The sequence below is a fragment of the Leptodactylus fuscus genome, chromosome 1, assembly GCF_031893055.1.
Source record: "Leptodactylus fuscus isolate aLepFus1 chromosome 1, aLepFus1.hap2, whole genome shotgun sequence".
Taxonomy (NCBI): Eukaryota; Metazoa; Chordata; class Amphibia; order Anura; family Leptodactylidae; genus Leptodactylus; species Leptodactylus fuscus.
The window spans coordinates 136013721-136039524 of NC_134265.1; the positions used below are offsets into that span (position 1 = coordinate 136013721).

General features: G+C 43.1%; 1 protein-coding gene and 1 long non-coding RNA gene across 2 annotated transcripts in view; one reads left to right on the top strand and one right to left on the bottom strand.

The window, feature by feature from the left end:
• Nucleotides 1-13353: 13353 nt before the first annotated feature.
• Nucleotides 13354-16452, bottom strand: LOC142194300 (uncharacterized). Its single transcript, XR_012715021.1, has 3 exons — nucleotides 16340-16452; nucleotides 14842-15075; nucleotides 13354-13918 (listed from the first exon to the last, which is right to left on the bottom strand). It is a non-coding gene; the product is annotated as an uncharacterized LOC142194300 (long non-coding RNA).
• A 187-nt stretch (nucleotides 16453-16639) lies between these two features.
• The window catches only part of CDC42SE2 (CDC42 small effector 2), a 73423-nt gene continuing 64258 nt past the window's right edge, over nucleotides 16640-25804 (top strand). Inside the window, exon 1 of the mRNA XM_075277541.1 lies at nucleotides 16640-16979. The gene's annotated coding sequence lies outside the window, so the exon portion shown is untranslated. The remainder of the gene's footprint in view (nucleotides 16980-25804) is intronic.

Here is a 25804-nt window from a genome sequence, read left to right on the forward strand (position 1 = left end):
CCCTTCATCTTCCCCAGTGTCATGCCGTTCCCCCCCCTCCCCTTCATTTGCCCCCCAGTTTCATGGGCCCCCTTCATTATGTTCCACCTTAATATTTAATACAAAACAAACACTTACACTCACCTTCTATCACTCACCTTCCATCGTTCCCCCGACGCTCCTCTATCCAGTCACATACGCGATGCAGGAGCTGTGACCTCAGCTCCTGCTTAGCTCCGGCCCGGCTTGCGTGTGTAAGCGTGATGTGATGACGTCATCGCGCCTACACACGCAAGCTGGGCCGGAGCTTTAAAGCAGGAGCTGAGCTCACAGCTCCTGCTTTAATCGCATATGTATTCAGCTCATCGGCGGACGGACGCCAATGAGCTGAAATCGTGACAGGCAAGTGCCGGGGGGCCCCCAGAGGCTCTGTGGGCCCCGGCACTTGCCTGACTATGCCGAGGCTGACTGGGACCATTTTGTTAGGGTCGGGCCGCGGGGCCCCGGGCGGTTGCCCGGCTCGCGCGGCCCTGGATCCGCCCCTGTTCCCAATGATGTCTTTTTATGTATAACTGTAGTATTAAGGACGAAAGCCAAACCATTCCGCACAAGGAGGTATAGAAGTGAAAGATCCGCACTCGCCAGGATGGTTGTAGAATTATTCCTCATTCCTTTATTTATACCACAACACAACGCATTTTGGAGCTAACAACTGCTCCTTTTTCAAGTGGTATAAATGCTTACCAATAGTTCACTTAAAAAGGAACAGTTGTTAGATCCAAAACGCGTTGTGTTCTGGTATAAATAAAGGAATCTTCTACAACCATCTTGGTGAGCGCAGATCTTTCACTTCCTTATTTCCTTCTGCAATGTTTTGGCTTTGGTCCTTACTGCTACTAATCTACTAGATGTCCCAAGTGATGGCGATCCAATGGCTACCAACCAATGATCTTCATACTTTTTCTTTGATGCACTTCAGAGAGTTGTGACCTTTTCACAACCCCAAAAAGTGAGCAGCCTTTTTTTTACTTAAACTCACTCCTACAACCATTTAGCAGTAATTCACGATGTGCCCATCGGTGCTTGTCTCTTGGTTTTTTACCAGTACCCACACAGTATAATGCCCTTATAGTGGCCCTGGCATGGTAGGCCTCCACATTATAATGTCCCCCTCCAATTGCCCCCACAGTTTAATGTCCTGCTCCAGTTGCCCGTACAGTTTACTATCCCTCTCCAATTGCACCCATAGTGTACAGCCACCCTCTAGTTGCCCCCAAACTATACAGCTCCTCCTCCAATTGTTCCCACAGTATACAGTCACCCCATCGGTTTCCCCCACACTATACAGCCCCCGTGCAGTTACCTTCACAGTATGATGGATCAAGCAAAAATAAACTAATATTCACCTTGCCACATACCCCTACTCTTCAAGGTGCAGAAGGCATCATGTACATGACTTTACTACACCGCACCAACTGCTCCCAAGACACCGGGAACAGGGACGGGCTGAATAATGAAGCAGGCAGTGGATGGCTCCCTACTTCACCATTGTATCTGACCTGTGTGTCCTTCCCACTGCTGAATCTGCGACAGTTGGTAGCAATGTTTTAGGGCTCATCTGCAGTTCTACAGAGACTAATGTACTGCACAATAAGACTATATAGTAATCTAGAGAATCTGTGCAAACGGTATCTGAGCCCTATGTTTGACTATGTGGAATGAAATGCATATGGAAAATGTATCCATAGGATTTAATGCATTTGAATATCTTCAAGAAAAAAATGTAGTTCAGCACAAATGGGAATCTTCATAAGCCCAAGGTTTATTAAATAAATAAAACAAAAAATGAAAAGTGAAACTGTTACAAAAACCTTCTAGTTTTGGACCACCTTGTATAAAGGTCCTTACTTATGGTATGAAAAATATTCCAACAAGCGATTGGTTACTTAATCAGCTAGTTTCTCCAGTGATCCCAAAATAGTCAAAATGTACAGCATAGGACCAGAAAAAATATTCAAAACTTAACTTTTACTAAACAAACTAATATAAAAAAAGAGAATCCCATATAGGGTAAAAGACTGTTACAAAGCCATGTATATTTAGTTCACCCATCAACCCATACTCGTGAAAAATGGAAACCTCCTTACCGGATTTGGAAGGGGAGAACGGGGGATGGAAATGCATGTGACTCGACAATTTTTGCCATATGGGGACAGAGTGGAATTATTCTTTACTGTGCCCTGTACCCCGAAAATGTCCTCATGTCCTTACAAGGACAGTCTCACATTCTCACCCTATTATGCCCTAACAACAATACTCCATTTTCCAACGTTTTTCATGTCCAACAACTTAAAGAAGTTTTCATATAGAAGCACCTCAAATAACACGAAATTGGCCGTCAAAAGCATTATCCAAGACACAACGGAAAAAGCTAGAGCCAACACACAATCAGATTTGTTAAAAAAAAGTTTATAAATATTTATTAAATATTTTGGCAAATAGTTGCCATTTAAAATTCAATAATATACAGCAGGGCAGATGGATTTAGCCAAAACCACAAAATAAACACATAGAACGGAAAAGCATAAGGTGTTTTTTTGCTGAATCATATATAAATTCAGGTAAGTCTAATATAAATATAAGGAACAGCAGAATTCTATTCAATTTACCATCGGGTGATATTCAAAAGTGTGACCCATAGATGTAAATATACAATATTATGTCAATACATTATTAATAACAATGGGAAACACATCAGAATATATATTACACAAGGTTGAGCATATAAGATAATACAGATAGCTATAAGAATACTAGTCTCATTGACAAAAATATGTAGCACCCATAAGATCACACATCAGTATGCCCAACTACCCTAAAGTGTAACATCCTGCTGCAAAACCTGGCACAAGTTCCAGTATAATGGCAAATATATTAGTTACCTGATGTCATATTGAAGGATATTGAAGGTCAGCACAAAACACCCACAGACAATGTGCTGATAGGTAGAAAGACCACCTCTACGCGTTTCACCACAGGACTGGCTTCCTCAGGAGGTGACAAATACCGTAGGGCAGATGGCGTCCTTTTATAAGACGATGAGAGTACATGGCGCGCTGCAGCTGTGGTGACGTCCCGAGGAGTCGGACCCGTCCGTGCGCATGCGCCGGCAACGTCAATGACGTGCCGGTCACATGACACACGGGGCGGGGCCAGATCACATGACCGGGAGGCCAGAGCGCAGCCGGAGCGCGCACCTCATCAAAAAAGGTAAGTATGGTAAGATACAGATGTCAGGGGGATATACGCAAATCCTATTATGGCATGAAAATGTGTGGAAAAGTGTCCAGTTATGAAAATCTAACTAATATAAGTCTGCCTCATAAAAGCAAATGAAAATCCCATGATGACACTATAGATGGAATCAAATAGGACGAAAATCCTAAAAAAGAGGTTAAATCTACCTCTCAATACATACAGTGACAGCCTAATAGCAGATGCCACAGCAGATTCACATCTTGTGTATAACCCTATAGATACAATGATGTACCTCATTCATCCAAATATGTGATAAAAGAATACAAGTAATATTGAAACATGTGAAAAATTGTGAAGATGTGACACAACTTATAATACCCACATATACACAAATGAAAGCACATAATGCTTACATGTAAGTACCAGTGTAAAAGAATATATAGTATAAAAATTTATAATGAATAAAAAATTATAAAATAAAAAATATAAATAAAAAATAAAAAAGTGTATAGATATAAAAAATATATGTATATATGTGAAAATTGTGAAAAAAATATGAGGGACAAAGTCCCATATATAAGTGAAAACCACAAAACTTATACAAACAAACATCAAAGTGAAACAATCAGTGAATAATCAGTGAAAAAAGTGTCTAATGTGAATTTATTACACATCTGAACCTCACAATACATGTTATATGGGTTAGTTGGTATATTCTTCAAATCCAAAATGAGGAATGAGTTGGTATATTCATCAAATCCTAAACACATATATGGAATATCGCAGATGGATTTCTTAACGATCACTCCAAAGAACCACACAGTAGAGCCACTCGCTGAAGGAAAAAGACACCGAAAAAACGATCCCCACATCTCACCATAGTTCTGAAAGATCATTTGAATAATGTAAGTAAACATAAACACGAACAAAGAACACAACAACAACTGCCGCATAAAAAACTACCTATCAGTTATACATACTAAAGAAAAGAACCAAAATCCAGTTCCTCGTTCAATCCATGAGGAGACATAGTGTTAACAATCCAACGGGTCTCCCGTTGTAATAGAGCTTTCTTAAGGTTGCCACCTCTTGATCCCAATGACACATGGTCAATACCGCTGACCCTGAATCCACGAGGGTTACAGTTATGATACTTTTTAAAGTGTCTAGGGACACTTTGTAATCTTTCCAAATCAGAGGCTACAGCCGCAGCTCGGATTTTACTTACATGTTCAGATATGCGGACCTTGAGAGCCCTAGAGGTCATACCAATATAAGCCAAACCACATGGGCTTGTGGCCCTATAGATTACGGAGGTGGTATTACAGGTAATAAACTGTCGAATTGTGTAATTTTTCACCTGTTTAGAATCTGAAAAATTGGTGGCTCTTACCATGTGTATGCACATTGTGCAATTACCACATGGAAAGAAGCCACTAAGGGGTCCACGAGATCCAAAAGGATTCGCCACCGATGCGATATAATGACTGTTTGTAAGAATATCTCTTAGATTTCTTGACCGTCTCCAAGTGATGCTTGGATATTTGGTCAGATGTAATGATATATCGTCATCTGCCAATAGGATTGGCCAATATTTTTGCATTACCTCTTGGACCTCCCGCCATCTGGAATTATATGAGGTGATAAATCGCAATTGCTGAGCACCCTGATCATTCCTATCTTTCTTACTCCTTTTACTTACCAGCAGTGAGCTGCGTGATGTATTCCTAGCTCGTAAGTAACCTTTCTTGATAGGGGCTATAACAACAAAACTATCTTTAAAGCGACTCCTCAAGTCAGCGGCCTATTCTTCAAATTGGACATCATTGGAGCAAATACGTTTGAGTCGCAAGAATTGACCAGTCGGAATTGCCTGTTTAATTTTGTAGTAGTGAGAGGAAGTGGCATGGAGGAGGGCATTCGTAGATGTTTTCTTCCTAAAGACATTAGTAGAAATGATACCATCAGAATTACAAGAGATGGTTAGATCTAAAAAATTGACTTTAGTTTTACTGTATTCCCATGTTAATTTGATATTCAAATTATTTGAATTTAAGGTATGCAAGAATTCATCCAACTGCGACGCCGAGCCCTGCCAGATGAAAAAAAATGGACGCCATCTGCCCTACGGTATTTGTCACCTCCTGAGGAAGCCAGTCCTGTGGCGAAACGCGTAGAGGTGGTCCTTCTACCTATCAGCACATTGTCTGTGGGTGTTTTGTGCTGACCTTCAATATCCTTCAATATGACATCAGGTAACTAATATATTTGCCATTATACTGGAACTTGTGCCAGGTTTTGCAGCAGGATGTTACACTTTAGGGTAGTTGGGCATACTGATGTGTGATCTTATGGGTGCTACATATTTTTGTCAATGAGACTAGTATTCTTATAGCTATCTGTATTATCTTATATGCTCAACCTTGTGTAATATATATTCTGATGTGTTTCCCATTGTTATTAATAATGTATTGACATAATATTGTATATTTACATCTATGGGTCACACTTTTGAATATCACCCGATGGTAAATTGAATAGAATTCTGCTGTTCCTTATATTTATATTAGACTTACCTGAATTTATATTATATGATTCAGCAAAAAAACACCTTATGCTTTTCCGTTCTATGTGTTTATTTTGTGGTTTTGGCTAAATCCATCTGCCCTGCTGTATATTATTGAATTTTAAATGGCAACTATTTGCCAAAATATTTAATAAATATTTATAAACTTTTTTTAACAAATCTGATTGTGTGTTGGCTCTAGCTTTTTCCGTTGTGTCTTCAACAACTTAAAGAAGGACAATCCTCAGGGGATTATTTTGTGTATTCTCAGTGGAGGAATCAATTTGGCTGATGCTCACACCCTAGAAGAATGGGTGAGTTAAAAGTACATGCCAAAAGCTCCACCCCTGGTCCAGAGGAGCTAGTGAATCCACAGTGGTCAGAAAATGTTCCTGACATATAACTCCAGCTGTTGTGAAGCTAAAAACTCCCATGATGCTACAGTCACTTCTGCAGTTGCTCAGAGAACAATTGTGCAAATGTGCATGCAAGGAAGTTTAACAGGTTACTGATCCCTGTAAGGGTGCATTCACACTGAGTAACGCCGGGCGTGTATCACAGCCGTACACGCCGGCAGACTGCCGAACACTTCCCATTCACTTCAATGGGAGCGCTCGTAACAGCGGCGTTTACGAGCGCTCCCATTGAAGTGAAAGGGAAGTGTTCGGCAGTCTGCCGTAATGCCGGCGTGTACGGCTGTGATACACGCCCGGCGTTACTCAGTGTGAATGCACCCTAAATCTACACACAGCGACTATTGGGGCTGTTCACATGACCGTTATTTTGACGATCCGTTGTAACAGACTGTCATAATAAAAGTCGTGTCCTATTTTTGTCCATTTTTATGGACACCTCCATATACTCAAATGTATGGGGGATCTGTGTAAATGGGTGCCCTCGGGTGCAAGACATTTTTCGTGGCCATTTTACACCTCCATCGTGTGAATGCAGCCTCCCACTAGGTTCACATGAAAGAGGCGCAAAACGGGTGTGAAAAATCATCCATTTTTCTCGACCTTCTTGCCCGTTTTCATGGATCTCCCATAAATACGCTGAAAACAGACAAAAAATAGGACATGACCTATATTTTGACAGTCCATTACAATGGACCAACAATCATGTGACTATCCCCCATTTACTGATATTGATTCAATGCTGCCATGTGACGTCTGTTACAAAAATGGACGTCACACAGCCATTAATCACTGTCATGTGAAATTAGCTTTAGACTGCCATCATTTGTCTGAAACTGTGGTTTTGACTAATTTTAGTTGATGGCTGTTTGTATGGGACAAATTATCATTGTTGGTTGTACATAAACCTATCGGCAAACATTCCCAAAGCTGCAGCTTCAGCAGTCTTAGGGCCCGTGCAAACGGAGTAAACGCGTGCTCATTTTTGCATAATACACGTGTAAAAATCAGACTCCCATTGACTTCAATGACATTTTTTACACGTGTAAAAAAACTTGCCAAAATACATGCGGTTTTTTTGCATGTGTAAAAAATGTCATTGAAGTCACTGGGAGTCTGATTTTAACACGTGTATTCTTTACACGTGTAATATGCAAAAATGAGCGCGCGTTTATTCCGTGTGCACAGGACCTAAGATCTAACGTGTATGGCCTACTTAAGGGGTTATTCAAACGACAGTGAAAACAGATGCATTATAACAGTGTTTGCAAAATATGTCACTTACCCATTTTCAGAACATATTGAATCCAATGTGTCTATTCACATGTCCATATTATGCATGCACTATCTTTGTACATTTTCGCGGACACACGGACCCAGCAGAAACCAATAATGTGACCACCACCTACTTTTGACATCAACATTAAATAACCAATCGCAGAAGGCACGTGTCATCAGCCATCTGGGTGCACTCATCATTGTGGAAGGCACAATGGATCAACACAAGTATGCATCTATCCTTGTGGACCATGTTCACCCCTACATACAAAATGGTTTTCCTCAGGATGATGGCATCTACCAGCAGGACAATGTGACGTGTCATAAAGCTCGCAGTGTACGTGCGTGGTTCGAGGAGCACCAGGATGAGTTTACCTTACTCCCTTGGCCAGCAAATTCCCCAGACCTGAACCCAATCGAGAATCTGTGGGACCACCTCGATCGGGTTGTTCGCGCCATGGATGCTCAACCACGTAACCTAGCGCAGCTGGCCACAGCACTGGAGTCGTCATGGCTCAACATCCCAGTGAACATCACCACAACATCCCCTCTCTTCCTGCACATCTCACAGCGGTCTAATCTGCGAAAGGTGGATTTTGACAGGTGGTCATATATATGGTATATGCAACTAGTTAGCTCCATGGGAGTTCACTAGAAAGTTGTTTTATTTGTGTGCAGCTGGAGCAAGGGTCCAATGTATTCATAAGAATGACTCCCCCCTCCACCCCAGCCTGTGATTAATAGCCTTTTCCCTATTGTGACATATTAGCTATGGTGTTATAAAATATAAAATAAAGAGAAGGAAGTAAATGCAGTACATACTGCTACTATAGAGTTCAAGAAGGAAACAAAAATGTATATTTTTAGCTTACTGTTAAAAAAAAAAAAAAAAGAGATCATTTGCATATGTTAAAATGCATGCCTATACCTGTTAGCTATATCCTGTTTTGTTAATCCCAGAACAGGAGGGAAATTTTAAGCAAAACATGGTATAGTAAAGTAACCTTAGATCCTGCATTCATGCTGCATCTGTCATAGGTAAACTAGCCAGGTGGGCCAGACTTTGATATACTAAGTACAAGTTCACATCTGCCCAGGAGCTGTTGCAGAAATTGCCAAGAAATGTCTTATATGGAGCTATGTAAGCAACGATTTTCTTATGGCCTGTGGGCATGCGCAGTCGGTTCTGTCCGAGTTATAGAAGTTTGAACCCAGCTCCGGAAGAAGACACGCAGAGAGGCCGTTCCTGAAGAAGATGGAGGCGGCGCTGGAGACTTCTCTGGCAGCATTGGGGACGTTCCCAGTGCTGGGGCCTGCCCCCAGTGGTGCGAGAGAACTCATTTGCATACAGACGAAAACCGGGATTTCTACCGAAGAGCGACGCAGAGAAGACATCTAAAGGTAGGAGAAGAATAGTCTTAAGGCTATTCCTATGTCTTAGGGACAAAAATATTGTGATTTTAATGATAGAATCCCTTTAATCATTAGTATCACGGAAGGGCAGATGACACTGACTGCCCAAGAAATATTAAAACTTGACTTTTATTTGTTTACTTAAAAAACATTAGAAATAAAACTGCTGATAATACCCTTTGGGGTGAATACTAATTGTGAAGTCATACACAAAACATTTTTTTCCGAAACATGTGGGGGAGACCTGTCTCTGATGTATCCCTAGAGACTGAGAACAACCTCACTCCCTCATACACATGTACTGCGGGGTCTCGTACTACCAAGCTGCGTACACGGGACCTTGCATAAGGCTCAGCGAGCTCCCCCTCCTCCCCTCTGAGGTTACTGGCCTAACGCCACACCAACAGAGAGAACGGAAGGACTCACTGGCCTGGTCACCTATTTAGACAGCCGGTATATCTCAACTCCCGCACTAGCTACTAATCTCTGACCCTACGCGTTTCCTCCGTATATAGATTCATCAGGGGTCACTAATGTAGATTTCACAGTTAAAAGCAGACACAACTGCTCTTTCAGCGGTATAATGGGCTGACCGCCAGCAGGACCGCCGCTCCACATTCAGCGGTATAATGGGCTGACCGCCAGCAGGACCGCCGTTGTGTCTGCTTTTAACTGTGAAATCTACATTAGTGACCCCTGATGAATCTATATACGGAGGAAACGCGTAGGGTCAGAGATTAGTAGCTAGTGCGGGAGTTGAGATATACCGGCTGTCTAAATAGGTGACCTGGCCAGTGAGTCCTTCCGTTCTCTCTGTTGGCGTGGCGTTAGGCCAGTAACCTCAGAGGGGAGGAGGGGGAGCTCGCTGAGCCTTATGCAAGGTCCCGTGTACGCAGCTTGGTAGTACGAGACCCCGCAGTACATGTGTATGAGGGAGTGAGGTTGTTCTCAGTCTCTAGGGATACATCAGAGACAGGTCTCCCCCACATGTTTCGGAAAAAAATTTTTTGTGTATGACTTCACAATTAGTATTCACCCCAAAGGGTATTATCAGCAGTTTTATTTCTAATGTTTTTTAAGTAAACAAAAGTCAAGTTTTAATATTTCTTGGGCAGTCAGTGTCATCTGCCCTTCCGTGATACTATTCAATAAGAAATTGATACAATTCATTTTTTGATCGTGATTCTCTGTGAGTTAGTAATCCCTTTAATCATTGTTTTACTTATAAGTGAAAGAATTAGCAGCTTTATCAAATAGAGCGACTACGCTGCAACCAAAACATAATGTGGCAACACCCTTAGCCTAGGGACACAAGGGATGCTGTATGATGCCTATAGCGAACATCCAACAGACCCAGCCCCGGTAAAACCAGCTGAAATCGGTTGGTTTTCAACATTCCTTTTGGTTACTATTTCTTGATGGCTTGGCTGACCGTGAGCCTTTGCTGGCCTTGCATTTGCAAATATTGAAAACCATATCTGAACCCACAGCAATAATTGACATGTTGCAGCTTTAAAACCCACAGGGTTTTTCTGCAGTGTATGGTTGGGATTTGTTTAAATCCTATTTACTGCAATGCTGTTGTCCATCACAATAGGTTACCCACCTGTGATTCCGCCATGGCTAATCCAAATCAAACTTGCCCATGTGCCATGTGTTCCCAGCCTAAAATGTCATTGTACAAAAAAAAAAAAAAAAAAAAAAAAAAAAAACCCTGCTAAAATTCAGTTTTTACAGTTGTTATAATTTATAGGACTTTTCCAATGAAGAAAAGACTGGAGGACCTTTCTCCTGCTCCACATTGAAACTGAGCGCAGCCAGGCTAAATGTGGGTGGGACTGATTTTAGTTGGCACTCCCATTCGCATCAGTGGGAGCGCCTGAGATAGCCGAAGTACGGCATTCTACCATCTCTGGCACGCTAGTTGAAGTGAATGGAAATGCTTCCACCAGTCCCGCTCACATTCAGCCTGGTTATACTCAGTTTGAATGTGGAGTGGAAGAAAGGTCCTGCAGTCTTCTCTTCATGGGAAAACCTCTTTAGGCTGGGGACTCCATGCAAAAACGCAGTGTTTTGGACAATTGCAGACAATTCAAACTGATGCACAAGCATGATACATCTAGGTCAGATCTCATCTGATATTGGCATATGATCGGATCCGATCATATCTCATGGGCGTGTCCAGTTTGTGATGGCACAATGTCCTATTATGATGATAAAATACTTTACTGTAATGTCATAAAGCCCCATTGTAATGTTACAATGTAATGTAACAATGTCCAACTGTGATGTCACAATACCCCATTTTGTTGTTACCATGCCCCATTGTAATGTCACAGTGTCTCACTGGGATGTTGCCTATTTGTGATGACACTGTACCCAACTGTGATATCACAATGCCCCACATTGATCATAAAATTCTCCATTGTATTGTCACAACGGCCCAAGAGGTTCTTGAAGAAGGGAACAAGTTCTCTGATACGCAAAGCACTTTTTACCTTCCACTTACCCATGTGCACCATTTTTAGCTAGTATTCTCTGTATTAATTTTGCTATTTTAACTTACAATAAAGTTAGCACCCACATTGAAGCCAGTTTGTTTCTTTTCCTTTTTTCACCCTATAATGCTCCAATATAATGAAGTCAAAATGCCTCATAGTGATGTTAAACAGCACCAATATGATGCCACAATACTCCACTGAGATGTCATAATGCCCCTATTGTGACATCACAGAGTCCACTGTGTTGCCTCAGAGCACAACTGCATATCAAAATCCTACACATCATGATGCCACAATGGCTCTTGCTGATGTCACAATGCTATGTGAAGTCACAATTCAAAGGTAACCATTGTGATGTTACAATGCTCCAAGATGATTTTACAATGCCCCATTGAGATGTCAACATATGAACTGTAATTTCACGAAGCCCCATTGCATCACTGAGATGTCAAGTCCCTCAATACGATGTCCCAGAGTCCCATTGCTACTATGCACCATTGTGATGATACAATTTCCCATTATGATATCCCGCTACCCCATTGTAATGATAGAGCCCCGTTATGATCCCACAATACTTCAGTGTGATGTCATAATGCTCCACTGTAATGCAACAACTTGGCCATTGTGATGTCATAGGGGCCCACTGTGATGTCACAATACCCCATTGTGAGGACATTGAGATGCCACAATACCCTATTATGTGATCACATATAATCCATTATAATGTCATTGAGCTTCACAGAAGTGTTCCAATGAACATGACTTAGGACCTAGCGTCTATTTATATGGGCTATTTTAGAAACAATATTTTATAATCACTCACAGTGGGCATGCATTTGTTCTGTAGAAAAAACACTAGGTGGTGCTAGACAGTGGCTTTCTTTTTATATTTAATTTTTTCACAATATCAAATTATACACTCAATGAAAATGATATAGCATAATTTGGATGCAAGCTCATATGTGATTATCTAGAGTCTGCAATCAATTTCTTGTCATTATGACCTCAGTGAAATTTAGGTAATATTTTAAGGGATTTTACAGGATGCTAATTTTTTTTTTTTTTGACCGATCCATAGCCTTTTTTTGTATTGATTTATTGTCAGGTAATTGCATTCTCCTAGCTAGAAAACAGTATCAGGCTACTGTTCAATAGCAACAAGCAATACAAGGCAAGATTGAACAGAGCCCAATTAGAGTTAAATTCACGCCTTCAGATTGTGTTTTTTTAATGCTAAAAATCAAATGTCAGTGATAAAACATCATAAGGTATACAGATTGTACTAATATATATATTTTTTAATACACCAGTGGTTTTATATAGGTGTGATGCTACCCTAATACCCTGCAGGAGATAACTGACAGCTCTGGTGTGTGGCATGGAAGGACGAGGAGACATCTTTCCCCCTGTACTGTGCTCTGGTGTATGATATGGTAGGACTAGGACACATCTTCCCTCCTGTATTGTGCTCTGGTGTATGGAATGGAAGGACTAGGAGACATCTTTTCCCCCTTGTACTCTACACTCTGGTGGTCTAGGACACATCTTTGCCCGGACTCTGGTGTATGGTGTGGAAGGACTAGGACACATTTTTCCCCCTGTACTCTGCACTCTGGTGGTCTAAGACACATCTTCTCCTGGGCTGTCTTCTGCCCTGGTCCCCACATTAGCTGCAATGCCCCTGTGCTACCACCTGTGGCTGCTCAGTGTCTGGTACCCGGCCTGCACTTTGCCCAGCTGTACTGGCCTTTCTCTTACAAATAAGCCCTCTCCCCTCCACCTTGCCCCGTATAACAACAACATTACACACAACCCAAACTTGTGGATGGAGTGGGGTCGGCCACAGCTTTATTACATATATATCTAAACATATAGCTATACATAGACATTTATATAAAGACATAAGCAGAAACCCCGATTACCCCTCCCCCCCCCCCTTCCAGCGGCCAATGATGGGTGTATCACCCTGAGTGCCAGCCACCGCCTACAGGTGGGCACGTGTTGGATGTTCCTCTGGTGGTGACACATCAGTAGTCTTCATGGCTGAAATGGGGGCAAGGTCCTGCCACATGCCACTGGAGCTCTGTGTAAGCCTACAACGAGGTCTGAGGTTTTTAAAATCCGATCTTTGATTATTTAAAAAAAATCCCATTAACTTGCATTGGGATCAGAATTGGGATTGGGTTCAAATGGAGGATGATCGGAAATCGGATTTTAAAAACGATCCTGAAATCTCAAGATCGGCTCAACCCCAGTACTCTCTCCTCCTCCCGGTAACGCTACTGTGGTTCCCTTTCCATGGCTCCTCTCGTGCTGGGCTACTGCCACTTATTGAGGTCGTAATATCCAGGACCGTAGGGGCACATAAATCACCATTATTGTACACAATGCAAAGTAGCCAGCACCACAAACCAGTCAATTCTGCTTGTCATGTCCTGAGATTCTCCAGCTAGATGAAGCCAACTTGGATCCGCAATGTGATACTTTGTTGTTTTAAAACTTGGGCTAACCTGTGAAGTTTAAAAGTAGATTGAGTGTACCTGTTGCAGTCTCTGTATGTGTGACCAGTGTTTCGTGAGTTGTTTTTTTTTTTTTTTTTTTTTTTTTTTTAAATTGCCATAGTATCCTCCCATTAACTTAGGACACAAGGCACCTCCTCCCTAGTCGTGTTATCCCATTCTGTTATAGATGCAGCTGTACCTTCAAACGGTATGCTGCCAACTCTTGGGTGTTAGCTAGATCCCCGAGTCAGTGAAAAAAAAAAACTACGGACTAGCGCTGAACTAACTACTTCTGTAATTTCTCACCATACTTCTATAGTGATCTAGACAGGCTCATACATACTCTGCCTCTAGATATATCAACCGTTCGTGTGACTTTCTCTTTCACCATGAATTGCCTTGTACTATTAATGACCACATGTCCGGACACACGACTCTCACCATATTCTTCCACCTCTGTAGGCGCATCTTCCACATCTGTTGGCACGTGACACCCACACCAATACCTCAGTATCTCGGGACTTGCATCCCCAGCTGTGCTTGCACACATGATGTTACACCACCAAATTATCTCCGCCACTGGTGGGAACAAAGCCTTCCTTCCAAACATACATTCTCTGAATAACTTCCACCGCCATCTTGGCTGCGGCACAACCACGCCTGAATTACTTTCTTCCCATCGCCATCCATCCAACACATTGTTTCTGAATTTTTCTCCATCTCAGCTGCGGCATAACCGCAAACCTCTGTGTGACCCATGCACCCCGCCTCCTAGCGTGTAAACTCTGTGTGCAGCGACTAGTTTATAGCGTATCCCTGTCTGACTTGGAGCCTACAAATTGCACGGCAGCTGTAGCATAAAATGAATTGTTGTTATTACTATTATTGAGGGGTTAAGACCGGTATGACGTGTTTAAGGCAGGTATACTAACCTGTCTCGTAGTGTTATACTAATGCTGTGCCTTGGGCAGTGCGGCTACCTCCTTACAAACGCTGCTATGGCACAGTCACTTGAATACTTCTCGCCTTATTCCCTGCGACTGCGGAGGTCCTCACACTTGCTGTATTAATACATACCAGGGCCTTCCAGAGCAATATGCATCCCAGGCCATGTTTCCACCTCACAATGGCTTTTAATAGGAAGTGGGATGATACTGGGAGCACGTCTGTAACAAAGAAAGGAATATCCCAGATTATTATAATGGCAAACTGCAGCAATTACAAATGTGCTAAGGCATTGCATCTGAGGACGGCTGAGCATAATATAATGGACATAATATAGCAAAACAAGTTGAGCTGTAGCTTCTCTGTAAACTTGCTACCGTGTGTGATGTTTGACTACATGAAGTCTTACGTGAGTCCCCCCCCCACACACACACACGTTATATAGGTATCGGTCCCTTGCATTGATGTAGAGCTAATGTAATCCAATATGTATGGCCAGCTTACAAGACGTTACTCTTACAGGGTCTACCAATGAGCAAGTAGCGTCTGAGCTACCTGGTAGCCACTGTTCTCCATGTATATAGCGTACCATTATGTCTCCTATACAACTCCTTATTCAGCTTTCTTAAAGGGACCAGTGACTTATAACAGAGACCTTATTGTAAGCAACCAGATGACCCCTCATATTCACTACCCTTAGTTACCGACTAGGTCACATCCAGTATACATCGCTTCGACTATCTACATCACCCATGGATCACATCTGGAGATTGTACAATGCACAAACCAAGTTTCCAAAATCAATGTATCCCAGTACAATGTACAGAATAATAAGTAGTCCCATTATGAGAATTAATTTGTCCCGCAAGCCTTAAAAGGGGCTCTATCAGCAAAATTATGCTAATAGAGCCCCACATATGCGTGAATAGCCTTTAAAAAGGCTATTCAGGCACCGTAAATGTCAAGTTTTTCTGTCTGCTTGAAAAGTCGGACATCTTTACAAGGGGACAGTGAAGGAAGGGCACGGAGTGCAAAAGAACGCACCCGATCGCCATTTAAATAAATGACAGGTGTCACGGACACAGCTAGTGTCCGCTCCTAATGTCCATGCCAGATTTTGAACGGCCACTACCTGTCGGACACAGACGGTAGTGTGAACGCCCCCTTAGCAAGCTCTGCAAAGCCAGTTACAAGAGTGTATTAGAGGGGGCAGGGGGGTACTGTGTCTGCACTGCAGGTGCTCCTCTCCCTACCACATGTACACTTCCTCTCCTGGGTACAGGCTTAGGCTGAACAACATAAACTAAGTATTTTCCCCATTTAGAAGCAGAAAATCTTTAGAGTTTCTCCCTTTAGAGAGATGGAGGGGGAAGCCAGGCAGGCAGCTCTTGGGACTCTGTAAGCTGATGTAAGCGGAAAGGGAGCCCTGTACTGGCGGCACACTCATCTTGAGCAGGAGGCCAGCTTGCTTGTCCTTTCCCTTACCTTTTGGTGCAGTAGCTGCTGGCTGCTCCTTGTTCCTGTGGACCCCACCAGCACCAGCTCTCAACCTTCCCTCTGAACAAGTCTCCTCTCCCTGTGTGATTCTGAGCAGTGTTGTTTCCTCACCGCTGGCAGAGATCCAAGAGGGCCGACCTGGATATAGCTGGGAGGAGGCCCAGCCCCCTCCCCGTCAGCAGCCAATCGATCGGCCGCCTAAGGGGAAAGGGGAGGGGAATGTATCCAAATCACGGCCAGCCAATATCCGGCAGGCTTATGCAGGCTGGCTGGCTTGTAGTCTCCTCCTCCCTGCAGCTCTGATCGCTCACACACTGACTCACACACCGAGGGAGGGGGAGATGTGAAGCCATTCAATTCCTCTCCAGCAGCCATCTTCACTTCCTCTTCTCATTCCTCCCGCTACATATCAAGCATATCTGCCGTGCTTCTTTCTGCCGTGGCCCGGGACAGCGCGGCGGGCCGGCTCCATTCCCCCCCAGGATTTGTGTTGGCTGCCTGGCAGGACAGGCGGTGACCCGGATTTGTAGAGACGGAGTAGCTGAGGGAATCCCTGTACATCCATCCTAGTAGCTCAGAGGACTACACGGGGCGGCGGGGTGACTGGAGGTCGGCGGCGGGGATACCGGTGAGTGTGTGGCAGATGCTTAACCCCTCCGCAGCCGAGTCCTTATCACTACATTGCTATGTGACACAGCCGGCTCTGCTACATACAAGGACTTGTCACCCGGCAGCAGTGTATAGTACATTATATAGCAGCCAGTGATGGCCGCTGGCTGATGGCAGAGGTGGCTGCTCAGTACTGGACCTACCGTATATATGTGCAGGTAGTGAGTGGCACCTGCTGAGGGGGCATTGTCTGACGTGTGTACCACCTGTGCCCCCTCCAGCTGCAGGTCATTGCTAGCTGCCACTTGTCTGTATCTTCTCCCCTATTTACCCACCGCCTGGTACCACTCCTAGATTGGCTCATAGGATTACCTGCCATTTTCTGTGTCATTGATAGACGAGTGTGGAAAGACTTGGGTGTCTCCTCTGTAACCACATTGACAGTAAGGCATTTCCCTGTGTGGTGTGGTCACCTGTCTTGTCATTACATGTGAGAACAGCCATGGTCATAATGGCTGTAAATGGTTTTCGTTGGTGGTGATCGCCGCCATCGTAGGTTTGTGTCGCCAGACAAGCCTTATTTGTAAATAGAATTCTTGTGTACCTGTGTATAAAAGTCTCTTCCCTCAATGACAGGAGGTGATCAAAGGGTTAAGAAACATTCTTCTATCCAGTGAAAGTTGCTGTGTATAGGGCATTCTGCCCCCATATAGCCTAAGCCCAGGGCTAGTGAACTAGGAGCCCTATAGATGACTCTAATACTGTCATTACACCTGCCATTGTAGTAATGGATCAAACGATACTCCCAGGGTGACAGAATGCGATTGTCCACCCCGAATGCCATATATCCCAGTTTTTCTATTTGCACATGGTGGTGCTATACAAGCTATTTCATATGACAGCATACTGATCTATATAGTATATGTGCATTGCCATACTGGCTTCATTCACTAGTCTCCGTGTGCAGAAGCGCTTACATAAAGGCTGGACAACTCCCAAAAATCCAATAGCAAAGGTGCTGAGATATTTTTGGATTAGTTTCTATTGAAAAGTTGGATGTTAACATGATCTCCTAGAATTTATATTACTTTATCAGCTCCTGGGAGACTTCAACCCACCCAGGTATTTTTATATTGCTTCTCTCTTAGTACTGAGGGGTCAGAACAGTGGACTGACTTCCTTTAGGGTATTTTTGACTGATTTGCTGCAGTAGAAAATCATCAGAAAAAATTGCTCACAATGGTATAGGGTTTTTTTTTTCATTTAAAGCCTATGTAATTTCTGTGTTCGCTGTAGACTTCACCCAGCTGGGTGGCAAAAAAAATGAAGTTCTGCAACATCAATAGACATGTTACGGATTTATAATCTGCAAAGCAGGCTGTTTTTACACTGCAGTTATTTTTGAAAGTGCATGGATGACATTTTATGACATCATATCTGCTTTGTTGGTACGGTAATGCGCAATTCTGTAGCAGAAAATCAACCACCTGTCCATTACTTCTGGACATAACCTTAAAGGGGTTGTTCAGGAATTGGAGCAACCCATAGGTGTGAGGTGTACAATTAAAAAAATAAATGAAAAATCATGCCTGCCTGTCCCCCGATACTCAGTTTTACGCTGCCAGCGACCTTTCCATGCTGTGCTGGGCCGTGTTACTGGAAGCCCTGAGGCTCACATGACAGCTAGGACGAATCACTGGCCTCATCCATATGGGGGAATCTAGGCCAGAAAATCCGATCCATACATCAGACAGATTTACTAGCCCGTACCCAGTGAGGATACTATTTATGGTGATTTATGATAATAGGAGTCTCTGCCTGCCTATTAATTCACTGTCCACTAATGTATCTAGTGGAGACAGAAGAGCCATGTGGAGGCAGGGACTCCTAGGACTATAGATCACTGTGATGCAAGGAGTCCTGGTTCTTTTGGCTGAGTTCAGACTATGAAATCCAGCTGATGTATGCACAGACTTTTCCAACCAGGATGGGGCCTAAATATACAAATTTAAAGCAATTCTGCTTCCAAGAGCTTGAAGAGGATACAATTTGGTGTTATCTCTAGTGAGCCCACCACACATGAATGGCAGTTTTCTGAAACTACTAGTATTTTTTTTTTAATGGATATGAAAAATCAGTTTATCTTCTTGTTCTTCAAGGAACTTCATTGTCTTTAACATGAAAATTATTTCCTGATGCAAGCATATTCTCAGTGACTTATGGCCTCACAACTTTAAGATCGCAAATGTCAGCCTGCTAGCTTCAATGCTACTGAATGTGGTCGCACAGAAATCCAGCAGGTTTGGATTTACGGAGACAGTCAGGATGATGTTGTAGCACCTTGTGGGATGCACCGCACCTGTCATTTGGTGCAGTGTAGTAGCATGACTTTGTGATCATATAACTGCATGTTACCTGTCATTTAAGCCTAATATTTTGCACATATTTATTAACTTTTGCCATATCAGATCACAACTGATCAGATCTGTTTTACAACTTAGTCTTTATTATCTGCAGTCCAACACTAGGTTACTGCCTTTTGCAACTGCCTTCTCCATTTTTATACAGCTTTATATTCCATTTTCTCCCATGTTTTATGGCTGCTCAATAACATGTTTTTTTCTTTTTCTTTGCTGGGAGGGGTGTGATAGGATGTGGCAAATGTGTCTCACGCATCACATCTTAGTTATATAAGCCAAACATCTGCTGCTTTTTTTTTTTTTTTTTTTAAAGATGTTGCTTATGTACAACAGGTTAAGACATAAGAAGTATGTCTTAGCGGTCATTTTCACCAGATGAACGTTAAACTGGACCTTTCATGTCCTCCTCAATATACGGCATTATATATCGCTGGGAGGATGACAGTGCGATGAATTAATCGTACTATCGGTTTTCCTTGTGTGTGCCCCGGCGCCGTTAATTTTGGCACCGATATCTTCCCATTGTCAGAAGGGTAGGCCTTCCAGCCTAGAGCCATTGCTGGGCTGTGAGGACGCCCGCCTTGACTGTACTCTAACAAAGCCTTGTACTGTCAGACAGAGCGTTCTTTACTACTCATAGATGACACTGAATTCAGTACACCGTTGGCTTTCAAGCGGTGCATTATACCTCACATCAATAAGGACATGAAAGGTCCTCTTTAAAGGGGTTGTCCCATCACAAGGATCCTATCTATACTGCTTATTAATGTGGATGTAAGACTTTTCCTAAATACATTGCTTCAGCAAAACTGCTTTGTTTGTCCAATATATTACTTTATTCTTTTTTTTTTTTTTTACACATCCCTTGACTTATCTGGTCATAAGTCAAGTGATGTATCTGCTGCTCTGAGGGGGGAGGGAGGAGGGGTTAAGTGCACGGGAGCAAGTTTCTGCCGCTGCTGGCTTCATGCAGGGCAGGAGCATAGCGATGTTGAAGGCATCTGTGCCGGCATCTACACTCCCCGGCATCCGCCTCTCTATTACAGCGGATGCTGGGTCTGTATTCACATATGCAAAGCCAGCGGCGAGATGCCGCTGGCCCTGTGTGCACGCTCATAGATGGTGAGACCAGTCTAGCCTTCACAATGCGAATACAGACCCGGCATCCGCTGTAATAGAGAGAGGCGGATTCCGGGTCTGTATTCGCATTGTGAAGGCTAGACTGGTCTCACTATCTATGAGCGTGCACGCAGGGCCAGCGGCATCTCGCCGCTGGCTTTGCATATGTGACCCCGCCCACCAATGACGCAACAAAGCAGGAAGACAGAAGATTTTACAGCAACAAAGACTGGTGAGTATGCGACGTGGGAATACCCCTTTAAGGTTATATTCACGTATGGCTCATAATATGTGTTTAACCATAAAAATGACTGGTTACAATTTTCCTGTTACCTTGACAAAAATGTGTAGAAAATGCAACGTGTCAACATACCATTATTAAGAGTATGGTGTCATTGCTAACTGTTGAGTGTGATCCGCTGAAGCGTAGCCAGTGCTGTACTATAAATGAACCGTTGGTAGCATAAACATATAGCACATCTTCTATGCTCAGTATAATTCATTACTGTAGTATAAATGTACCACTGGCAGGATTGATGTGTAGAATTTCTTGTATGCTCAGTGCAATTCTTTGTATTCTTGCAGTATTCACTCATACACCTTACACCAGCTCATTCTGCAGTTTGCTGATGTAGGCTGTTTGGCGTAAAAGCTGCCAATGTATCCCTAATACCCAGCTGTAAATGCTGTAAATAATATCTATGGTATCGTGATTCATTGCCTCACCATGAGACTCCTGCCTGTACAGCGTCCAATGTTGAGGCAGTGAGTCTAGTTCTCCGGACAGAGTGCGGTCTGGTAAATGTAGTTAATATACAGACCTTGTTTTCTGTAAGTTCCTGAGTGCATTTACTCTTAGGGCTCGTTCACATGGGGAAAGAGGGGGGGGGGATTTTAACGCCGAATCCACCTCAAAATCCGCCCCCTCACAATAGAGGTCTAAGTAGACCGCTAACCTTCTTTTTTCCGTGAGCGATTTGTTCCCGCTCACGGAAAAAAGAAGTGAGCTGTCCTTTCAACAGGCGGATTTGTCCACCTCACAACACCACCCTCCGGATTAGGCCCATTCATTTGGGCCTAATCCGGAACGGAAAGCCGCGGCGGAATGTGTTCACGTGGAGCCCTGTGTGAACTAGCCCTTAGAATAACCTTCATGAATATCACAGGTCAGGCCAAGAGGTCAATAATCCATTAGGGTATGTTCACACATGGCATGTATGGTGTGCTGAATAGGGTCGGAAAGAGATGACGGTCGCAGTGTGACCCTTCTCACTTGCATTAGTACATATGTCACAGTACAACACAGCACTCTTTCATTAGATGGCCAAAATCAGCATGTGTCCTCAGCCTTAAGGATATCACCGCATCCAAACTGTTTAGTATGTGCTGCATGTGTACATGGCATTTGGAGCTGACTTGCCTATTAGAAGACTCATCCAGGCAGCTTTAAAGACAGTAATAATCATCCGGGCTTAGTAATTATAAGGCCGTATGATAATTATTATACCGCCATTATACGGATGCTGTACATCCCCTTTCCTGGAATAAACACTAATCTTTGTGTGTCTTATCTGGTAGCAAAGAATGTCACACATTGCAGTCTGCTAAGTAATTGTCATACAGAAGTGTTGTCATAAGGTGTGGCGGCTGTGGTGTTGTTTATGGGTACCCAACTAGGCCACAATACACAAGAGTGTGTCACAAGGTCTGGAATGTATGTGCTCCATGCCAGGTGAGTGCTAGTATCTGACTCTTCTTTTTCATCCCTCTGTAACTGAGTGCTGGGGCTTTCAAAAGCTAAAAACAAAATCACAGTTCCCTGGAAGCGCTGCTATGCAATATACAGGGCCTACGCTGCTACTATTACTTGGAGGGAAGTCATCCACCATCAGGTTCTGTAACAGCTGATCTGTCCTGGTGGAAAAGTCATTACTATGAAAACTTGATTTCGGGCCAGAAAACCTGCTCACATGGATTATTTCAATTAGGTTGCACCCATATCATCATTGCCATTGGCTAAAGGATATATCACTAACTGTACGTTGTCCAGTCAGAATTACTGATACGTGAATATGAATAAAAAAAAACTAAAATAACAAAAAAAAAAAAAAACACAGTAATGTATGCAGTGAAACATTTTTTTAATTAATTAATTTAATAAATTAAGGACTTGTTAGCATTTTCTTTGAGTATTTTTTTTTATTATTAATAATACTGGCCATATACAGGAAAAATGTATACCCGGTGATGACATCTGCCAGCAAGCACATCTGATTGGCAGGGGGTATATAAGCCAGTCATATGCCAACCAGCCGATCACCGCTCCTTTAATAAATGACACAGGCAATATATACCCTTACCTTCCTCTTAATAGATGTATGCAAACACACCCTTCTATGTAAAAACATTAGGAAAGTTTGAGGCATATTTCTCTGTTCACATCATGTTTGAGCGTCCTGTCAGAGCCTACAATATATGCCACTGTATAAACCTACATTGCTATAAGGCCCCGTAAACAAAACATATATTGGGTTTTTTGTTTTGTGGGATGCCTGAAGTTATACCAGTGTGCAGTGCAGTAGAGGTGAAGAAGACACTGTTGCCATGTGTGGAATGAATGGGGCCTTTTGGATTTGCTTGACACATAGGTGGACCTAAACCTAGTTTAGAGGCATCACGTTCATACCACGCTAAAAGGCAAATGAATAATACTTTCCAAGTGCATGCTAACAGCTAGGTTAGTAAGGAAGCAGAGTGTAAGTTCAGGACAGGACACGTGTATTGTATCATAAAGTGGATCAGCAATGAATGAAATACATAAGGTCATACATGATTCAGCTCTGTTTCATTTATAGGTTTTGTGTGTAGATATGGGGTGCGTTTTACAGCTCCCTTATAACTTTAGCTTGGTATGCTTAGTATGGATGGATTGTCCTGCACACTTTATAAACTATATGGGTGCTATGGTATTACAAGTTTATGTGGCTTACAAAGAATTGTTTTATGGAGGTTTATTGAAGTGACTACAAGTTATGCGCGTTGTATCATTTCATACTCATTCTAAAAATGTCTAGGTTTGCTTTGGCGCTTTCCACACCCCCTCACTAGTATTTGAAGGGTTTGTCATGAGGTCACTACATTCAAACATAATTTGGACGTTTTAAACCATGACAATTTTTCAGTTTTTTGGCATCATTTCATTGGAAAAAATGACATCAAATACTAGGCAGCTCCTTTTCCAGATACACGCCACAATTTTTGTTTTTTCGGCACACCTCTGTACACATTTATTTTTTTGTACCGTATATTGTGCTATGCTAAGGAAAATTTCCATTCTACACTATTTTAGTAAGTATAATTGTGCCCCACTGTCTGTGCAGTTTTTTTTTAATACATATATATACTTTTGTTTTCTGGATATGAAGACTCAGAGGGGGCTGTGTATACGCTACAGAAATTGATGAATGTTCCCACAAACAATGAGTTATGAATGTTCTGGTTATCGTATCCTAAATATTAGAAACAGTAGACTGATGGCAGAAAAAGACCACAGGATTCAGGTATTATATACTGCTAGAAAGCTCACATTGCGCTGATTCCCAGTATGTGCCCTGGTGTCGGAGATATTGGTGCCTTAGTTTTGGCACCAATATCCTTCCACTGGTAGAAGGTCTGACCATACAGCTCAGTGTCATCACTGGACTGTGAGGATCGCCCCCCTGATAGAGTACTGTTGGGGAAGACGTTCTTCACCGCCCAGGCCTACTCTTCTGATGACACTGCCCTCTCCAGCACCAGGGTTCATACTGCCAAAACTGACATTGTACTGAATAAAAGTTCAGTTGGGGGTCCAACACCCAGGTTCACTGCTGATCAGCTGTTTAATGGGACAATGGCACTTGTGACTAGGGCGGGCCTAATCGAAAATTAATGGATGTAAACATGCTCACGTGGATTATTTAAATTATTTTGCATCCATGTCCTCCTGTCTCACACTGCCGTTGTCCAGTTAGGATTGCTGATATGTGGATAAATGAAACTATATTTCAGTGGCATATAAAATGGGAATATCCTAAAATCGTAATCGTAATCAAGGTGAAATTGTCAATTAATTGTGACTTTGATTTAGATGATCATTGCCCAGCCCTACTTGTGTTCCTTCATGTTCACTTCTATGGGACCAGACTGTAATTACATTGCATGGCCGCTATGAAACAAATCGTGTGCAGTGTAAGCAGTGAAGAGGTCATGGTCACCATGGCCCCTAAAGACAGCTGATGAGTGGGGATTGGACCCCCACTGCATTTTTTTGTGTCTTCTTTTGATAGGGATCAGTTATTAAGCTCTTGTGTATGTTGACATTGAGAAGTTTCCTGATCATGGTGTAGAGATATTGGGGTAGGATAGGTAATCCTGTATTAGGCCGGGACGAAACGCAGAGTTGTACAGTCGAGTCCCATCCACATGTTGCAAAAAATATGTGCAGTAGACACGCTGTGATTTTCAAAACCATTGCGGCTTTGGAAAACACATAATATTAATTATACCTATGATAATGCTAGCAGTTTCCTAATAGGTATATTGAAAGCCGAAAGGAAAGCTGTGCGGCTTTGTGCAAAAAGCACAGAACTTTTTTTTGCTACAGCTTGCTACGTGTGGCTCTAGCCTCAAAGGGGTATTCCCACGTCGCATACTCACCAGTCTTCGATGCTGTAAATTCTTCTTTCTTCCGGCTTTGTTGCGTCATTGGTGGGCGGAGTGACATATGCAAAGCCAGCGGCGAGAAGACTCCACTTCTATGCCGCTGGCCCTGCGTGTGCGCTCCTGATGCAGCTAGGCATCGGATGTACAGCCTTCACAATGCAATTTAGACCCGGCATCCGCTGTAATAGAGAGGCGGATGCCGGGGAGTGTAGACGCCGGCACAGGTGCCTGCAACATCGCTACGCTCCTGCCCTGCATGAAGCCAGCAGCGGCAGGAGCGATGCTACTATTCCGCTCATCCGTGTGTCCCCCCCGCCCCCCTCCGGAATAGCACTATCGCTCCTGCTGCTGCTGGCTTCATGCAGGGCAGGAGCGTAGCGATGTTGCAGGCACCTGTGCCGGCGTCTACACTCCCCGGCATCCGCCTCTCTATTACAGCGGATGCCGGGTCTGTATTGGCGGCCCCTTCCCTCCCCCAAAGTGTAAACTACCCCCCCCCCCCTCCTCCAGGCTCGCTCCCGTGCACTTAGCCCCTCCTCCCTCCCCCTGACAGCAGCAGATACATCACTTGACTTTTGACTCGATAAGTCAAGGGATGTGT